Here is an 8,289-nt window from a genome sequence, read left to right as displayed (position 1 = left end):
ACAAGGTACAGGTCGTATGTGGATATCAGGTTTCAGGAAGCACATATCTCAGCCAGGGAAAGCTGGATGAGATATGGGAAATCCCTGTTACGACCTAGCTTGCTAGAGACTTTAGTAAGTCCTGTTATCAGGCTTGGATTTTTATGGGATGAATGGCAGGTTCGGTAGTGGGGCTTTTCATACCTTTCCTGGGACACTCCAGGTTTTCAGACTAGCCCAGACTGATACTGCTGACCTCAGTGCCATCATAATTATAGTTACCTCCAAAAAAGTCCCCCAGATGGCAATATTGCCCACAGAATAATAGTGCCTTCCTCTGTGTACCACACAAAAATATCTCCACTTTAGTGTATCCACAAATGAAAGGAGATATCCAGTGGTGAAAAACGTATCCCCTATCCTAAGGATAGGGGATAAGTTTCAGATCGCGGGGGGTCCGACCGATGGGACCCCCCACGATTTCCTGTACGGGGCCCTGACAGCACGAGGGAAGAAGGCGTATTGACCACCGCACGAGGCGGTGCCTGACACGCCCCCTCAAAACAACTCTATGGCAGTGCCGGAGCGCTGCCTTCGGCAATCTCGGGCTCTGCCATAGAGTTGTATTGAGGGGGCGTGTCAGCCGCCACTTCGTGCCGTGGTCAACACACGCTATCTGGCCTGTGAGCTGGGGGCCCGGTACAGGACATCGCGGGGGACCCCAGCGGTTGGACCCCCCGTGATCTGAAACTTATCATCTATCCTTAGGATAGGGGATACATTTTTCACCACTGGACTACCCCTTTCACCTCTTTGTGTTTGTACACAGTAATAGTGCTCCAAACAAGTAAATTCAACCTCTGGCACACATCTGTCATGCCCCCTCCCATAGGCTTGCATTGAGGGGGCGGAGCATGACGTCACACGGGAGCGGAGGCGTGACGTCACACGCTGTCGGCCCTGTGGTCGCCGGTAATCAGACCTGGAGCGAACACGCTCCGCAGACTGATTACAAACGGGGTGCCGCGTGCAAGATCACGGGGGTCCACAGCGGCGGGACTCCCGTGATCAGGCATCTTATCCCCTATCCTTTGGATAGGGGATAAGATGTCTAAGCACCGGAGAACCCCTTTTAAGAAACTCTAATGAGACTTGTGCAACCAGCGAAGCACTGCCAAAGGCGGCCAGGGAACCACTGAACTCAAAATAGGGGCAGGCCCCCGAGGTGGGATCCGCAACAAAGGGACATTTTTGGCATATAGTGTGGATATGCCATAAATGTCCCAGATTTAAATATCCCTTTAAGTCTTGTCATGCAAGAACTGTATATAATACTGTACATCAGGGTGCTAGTCACAGACAATTTTATTTATGACTATCCAGAAATGACATATGACTCCACCAGTAATTATGATACATGCATAGGATTAAATGTAGTTCCCTATACATGTAATGCAGCTTAACTGATCAAGACCTGTGACAGTTACTTTTCTTTTTAAAGCACAATTGTCACCAAGAATATGCTTGTGAAGCTGCACACACAGTTGACTAGGGCTCACAAGCCTATTATAGGCATAGCATTATTAATAAATTAGGCTGCATTATACTAATAAATAACAACTTTGTCAATCAACTGCGTGATGTAGCCAGAGAGAGGCCATGTGGCCCCGGAGCAGAGGGGACCCCAAGCTCCACCTCTCTGATTGTTGGCCTGACTCCTGGAGGAGTTGTAAAACTGTTTTTTCACAAGTATAAGGGTGGGTTCACACCAAGTTTTTGCAATACAGTTCCAGTATACGGTTTGAGCGTCAAAACCGTATGGAACCGTATTGCAAACCATACTCATTGACTTTGTATTGCAAACCGTATGTTAACCGTATCATGCGGTTGCATACGTTTTGTATCCATTACGGTTAAAAGTGTTTAATTTCCCGTACTTCAAACCGTAGTCTACTACGGTTTGAAGTCCGTTTGAAAAACCGTATTTAAACCGTATCCGTTTTTTATATAATGGTGGTCTATGAGAACCGTATTCAACCGGAAACACTTACGGTTACATCCGGTTTTCACAATACAGTTTACGAATCTGCACATGCGCAGTTGGCTCCGAAAGTTCCACCAGCTTCTAGAATCTTCTATCTGGGAGTGTTTTTAGTGTTTTTAACCGGAATCTGGCATATACGGTTGCATACGGTTTAGTACAGTTTTTAGCGATACGTTTCCTTCAAAAAAACGTGACACGGGAACTGGATTGCAAAATTGTGGCGTGAACCCACCCTAAGCCAGCCTAATTTATTTATTTATAACAGTATGCCAAGAATATGCTTGTGAAGTCCTAGTGCACTGTGTGTGAAGCTTCACAAACATATTCTTGGTGACAGTTGCGCTTTAAAATTCTTTTATGATGTCACAACTTGTAATGTCACAGCCACTTCCCTGAGTGAAGGTAAAGCAGAAGATAACAATCATATGACTAAAACCAACTTGTGATGTCACAGCCACTTCCCTGACATAAATATGGTTGTGATGTCACAGCAGCTTACCTTACAGAGACTTTAGTGATGCTGAGTGATAATACAGACTCGTAATACCACAGCAGCTTACCTGACAAAAAGACATTTATGATGTTACAGCTGCCTGTCTCACTGTAAACCCTGTAGCTTACCTAATTTTTCTTAAAGGGGTACTATGGCGCAAAGACATCTTATCCCCTATCCAAAGGATAGGGGATAAGATGCCTGATCACGGGGGTCCCGCCGCTGGGGACAGCTGTCACGCCCCCTCCCATAGGCTTGCATTGAGGGGCGGAGCCGTGACGTCACAATGCTCAGTCCACGTGATCGCCAGTAATCAGACCCGGAGCGAACACGCTCCAGGGACTGATTCTAACGGGGTGCCGCATGCAAGATCACGGGGGTTCCCAGGGGCTGTACCCCCGCAATCAGGCATCTTATCCCCTATCCTTTGGATTGGGGATAAGATGTCTTAGCGCCAGAGTACCCCTTTAAAACTCCAGTTAACTCCAGTTTTAGCATGCCATTTTTATAGCAAGATTTTTACGTTTTTAACAAATCAAATAATTCAACAGCCACATAACAGTATTTTACATGCATTACTGTGGGACAAAAGATTAAGAGTAGTTCCCCCCTCTCCCCCCCCCCCCCCCCCTCCCTCTCTCATCCTCATCCAGAACTCTACACCCGACTTACTATGGTTAGACGACCCAGATGCATAATAATTTTCTGTTTGAAATTTTGCATGAGCTGACGGGTCACTCATGTTTTGTCAGTTTATAATCAATTTTTATTGTTTGTCTTACTTTTATTTTACCCCCCTGTTAAACTGTTGATGTATATATAAAAAATGTGAGCACTTTGTTTTAATTCCACCTACGTGTGATTTATGTCATTATGTTCATATACTTTGATAATTGCTCCATAAAAATTATAGTTGAAATTTTTTTTTAAAGATTAAGAGTAGTTCTTACATTAACTGCAAGGCCTTTGGTTTAAGACCTTCATGCCCCAGTAATGTTTATGAGGTTACTGACATATAGGTTTACTCTGATCTTGCAAGTAATGCCGAAAATTTACCACTATGTTAAAGTAGAATATGTCAAGAAAAAACTTTCTCGGAATCAAAATAAACGGTAAAAGCATCCCAGAGTTATTAATGCATAAAGTGACAGTGGTCAGAATTGCAAAAAACGATTCCTTAACCCATTGGGGACGGAGCCCATTAGGACCCTAAGGACGGGAGCATTTTTTGCAAATCTGACCACTGTCACTTTAAGCATTAATATCTCTGGGATGCTTTTACTTATAAATTTGATTCCGAGATAGTTTTTTCGTGACATATTCTACTTTATGGTAGTGGTAAATTTCCGTCGATACTTGCATAATTTCTTGGTGAAAAATGTGAAAATTTGATGAAAAATTAGAACATTTTGCATTTTTCTAACTTTGAAGCTCTCTGCTTGTAAGGAAAAAAGACATACCAAATAAATTGATTCACATATACAATATGTATACTTTATGTTTCCATCTTAAAGTTGACATGTTTTTACTTTTGGAAGACATCAGAGGGCTTCAAAGTTCAGCAGCAATTTTCCAATTTTTCACAAAAATTTAAAAATTTTAATTTTTCAGGGACCAGTTCAGTTATGAAGTGGATTTGAAGGGCCTTCAAATTAGAAATACTCCACAAATTACCCCATTATAAAAACTGTACCCCTCAAAGTATCCAAAATGACATTCACTAGGTTTGTTAACCCTTTAGGTGTTTCACAGGAATAGCAGCAAAGTGAAGGAGAAAATTCAAAATCTTAATTTTTTACACTCATATGTTCTTGTAGACCCAGTTTTTGAACTTTTACAAGTGGTAATAGGAGAAAAAGCCCCCCAAAATGTGTTACCCAATTTCTCTCGATTAAGGAAATACCTCATATGAGGTATGTCAAGTGTTCGGCGGGCGCAGTAGAGGACTCAGAAAGGAAGGAGCGACAATGGGATTTTGGAGAGTGAATTTTGCTGAAATGGTTTTTGGGGGGCCTGTCACATTTAGAAAGCCCACATGGCATACCATTTTGGAAACTACACCCCTCAAGGCACGTAACAAGGGGTCCAGTGAGCCTTAACACCTCACAGGTGTTTGACAACTTTTCATTAAAATTGGATGTGTAAATGAAAAAAACATTTTTTTTCACTAAAGTGCAGTTTTTTCCCATTAGGTAATGGGAGAAAATGCCCCCCAAAATTTGTAACCCCATCTCTTCTGAGTATGGAAATACCCCATGTTAGGACGTAAAATTCTCTGCTGGCGCACTACAATGCTCAGAAGAGAAGGAGCGCCATTGAGCTTTTGGAAAGCGAATTCGTTTTGAATGGTAGTCAGGGGCCATGTGTGTTTACAAAGACCCCCGTGGTGCCAGAACAGTGGACCCCCCCCCCCACATGTGACCCTATTTTGGAAACTACACCCCTCACAGAATTTAAGAAGGGGTGCAGTGAGTATTTACACCCCACTGGCGTTTGACAGATCTTTGGAACAGTAGGCTGTGCAAATGAAAATGTAATTTTACCACTGTTCCAAAAATCTGTCAGACAACTGTGGGGCGTAAATGCTCACTGCTCCCCTTAATACATTACATGAGGGGTGTAGTTTCCCAAAATTGTTCTGGCACTATGGGGGCTTTGTAAACACACGTGGCTTTCAATTCCGGACAAATTTTCTCTTCAAAATCCCAATGGCGCCCCTTCTCTTCTGAGCATTGTAGTGCGCCAGCAGAGCACTTTACATCCACATATGGGGCATTTTCTTACTCAGAAGAAATGGGGTTACAAATTTTGGGGGGCTTTTTTCCTATTTTCCCTTGTGAAAATGAAAAATTTAGGGTAACACCAGCATTTTAGTGAAAACTTTTTTTTTTTATTCTTCGTCCACCATGACAGCCACCAAAGAGAGATGGCCCCCTTGGACCTAATAGGAACAGGAACAGAGAGTTTAAAAGCCCCTCCCCTCCCACCATTCCTCAGTGTTTTCCTGTTCCTATTAGGTCCAGGACAGAGGTCCGGGTCTGTTGTGGACTTCGGGTTTCTTTACGTTTATTTTTATCTTTTCCCTGGGGAGGGTTGCGGTCTCCTCTGGAGCCCCTAACCCATTTTTTCCCCTTAGTCGCTGGGACCTGTCCCGGCCTCTGGGTGCGTGGGTGACTGCGCTCCTGGGAGCTATATGTCCCCACGCTAAGGATACTGCGGTATCCTCCGCCCATGTGCCCTGCGCTCGCGCGGGCTACATGTACCTCTGTGCCGGGTCCTTGGATTCGGCAGCGCTCCAGGGGTCTGTCGGCGGGGGCTCTGTGAGCTGTCGGCGGTCTCCTGGAGTTTGCGGAGGTGTATGGACTGCTGCTGCCCGGCTTCCTGGCTTCCCCGTGGGATGCTGCGTGAGTGTGCAGCGCCTAATTCTGTCCGAGTGGAAGTTCCGGGCTGTATGGAGATGCCGGCGGGCCGGATGTGATGTCACAAGGCACTAAAATTTTAATTTCCTGGTGGATAAAGGTACGAAAATCAGTGTTACCTGTGTCTATGTTGTCCTCTGTGGCTACCATGGACTCACAGGCTTCCCCCAAGGCTGATGCTATGGAGCAGCTTGTTTCTCCAGCTGTGAGTGTTTTCCTGCATATTTTCTGCTGCAAATACTTCTCTGTTTTGCTTCTGATTTGTGGTTCCTTCTTTCTTAGGGAGATAAGGAACCTTCACAAAAACCTAAAGCGAAAATTCACAAATGTGTTTTGTGTTATGCTAAACTTCCGGAGACAAATAAAAAAACAATTATGCAAAAATTGTATATCTAAAGTAGTTCAAGAAGAGAAACCGTGTATTTCTGAAGATATGCGATCACTTATTCGCCAAGAAATACAGTCATCTCTGGATGGATTTAATTTAACTCTGTCTTCTAGCAGTCAGTCATCCATGAATGTTCCATCTGCTGGTAATATATATCCGACTTTCACCAGTGCTGAGCCAGCTAATGTTTCTTCTGTTGCTACTGGTTACCTACCTAGTAACCCTCTTCAGTATTCATCTGGTTATATGCCTAATTTACAACCTGGTATTCCTTGTGGCAGTAAGAGTCTGGTCAAAGTCGGAGATATTCAGCTTTCAGCTAAGAGACCCAAAGTGGTTCTGGATTCTGATTCTGGTGAGGAGCATCTTGTATCTAGATCCGACATAGAGTGTATGGAAGAAGGAGAAATTTCTCCAGGACCCTCTAAGCCAGTAAATACTAAATATTTTTTTGCATCTGAAGATACTGAGACTCTCCTTAAAGCGGTTAGAGACGTCATGGGTATTCAGGATGAAGAACATCCTATGACTATTCAGGATGAAATGTTTGGTGGGCTGAGGCCCAGGAAAAGAATGGTCTTTCCCATTCATGAGAATATTAAAAGTATTATTGTTGATGAGTGGCAGGAGCCAGAGAAGAGACTGGTACCACCTAAAGAGTTCAGATCTCGGTTTCCTTTTGATGATAAAGATGTGGACCTATGGTCTGATATACCTAAAATAGACGTTCAGGTTACTAAAGTTGTAAAGAAGATGTCTTTGCCCTTTGAAGATGCCTCTCAGCTGAGAGACCCATTGGATAGAAAAATGGAGGGGCTCTTACGTAAAACGTGGGACTCTACTTCAGCAATGTTAAATCCAAACATCGCCGCCACTAGTGTGGCTAGAGCACTGTATGTGTGGCTTTCTCAATTAGAAGATCATATTGAAAATAAAACACCTAGAGAGGATCTTCTTTCATCTATCCCCCATGTTGAAGTTAGCAACAGGTTTTCTTGCAGACGCCTCAGTGGAGACTGTTAGAATGGCCGCTAGATCGGCCGCTATCTCAAATTCTGCAAGGCGGGCTTTATGGCTTAAAAACTAGACAGGTGATAACACTTCTAAATCTAGATTATATGGTGTTCCCTGTCTAGGTAAAGTAAAGTAAAGTAAATGTTTGGCCAACCATTGGACGACATCCTTGAGAAAGCTGCAGATAGGAAAAAGAAATTTCCTGATGAGAAACCTAGCCAACCGCAAAAAACTTTTCGTCCCCAAACAAGAAACAAGTTCTCAAACTTTAGAGGTAAGGGAAAGTCAGGGAGGTGGAGCTACCAAAAAGGGGGTAAAGGAAAAGACTTTATCCTTAACCCCTCCCAACCTCCCAAAAAACAATGACATGATACCTGTGGGAGGGAGACTGAGATTTTTTCTTCATCAGTGATCAACAATAACCTCAAACTCCTGGATCCTGAATCTGATAAAATTGGGATACAGGATAGAATTCTCGTCTCTCCCTCCTCCCAGATTTCTAGTCTCAAACCAATCTTCTCCTACTCTTCAGTCCAGGATGTTAGAGGGCGTCCAAAATCTTCTTAATCTGGGTGCCATTTCCCGCGTTCCTGTCTCGGAACAGGGCAAGGGTCACTATTCTTCCCTGTTTCTAATACAGAAACCAAATGGCTCATATTGTACAATCATAAACTTGAAGTTCCTCAACAGGTTCATTGTGTACAAAAAATTAAAGATGGAATCTTTGAAAACAGCAATCCCAATGATTGCCCCAGGGGCTTTAATGATAACTATGGATCTAAAAGATGCATATTACCATGTACCGATTCATGCAGATTTTCAGAAATATCTCAGATTTGCAGTGCGTCTCAACGAGATTCTTCATTTCCGGTTTGTAGCCCTCCCGTTCGGGATTGCATCAGCCCCCAGACTTTTCACAAAGTTAATGATGGAGGTAATTGCCTCTTTGAGA

Source organism: Hyla sarda, chromosome 3 (assembly GCF_029499605.1).
Source record: "Hyla sarda isolate aHylSar1 chromosome 3, aHylSar1.hap1, whole genome shotgun sequence".
In the NCBI taxonomy this organism is placed as follows: domain Eukaryota; kingdom Metazoa; phylum Chordata; class Amphibia; order Anura; family Hylidae; genus Hyla; species Hyla sarda.
This window is presented reverse-complemented; position numbering follows the sequence as displayed.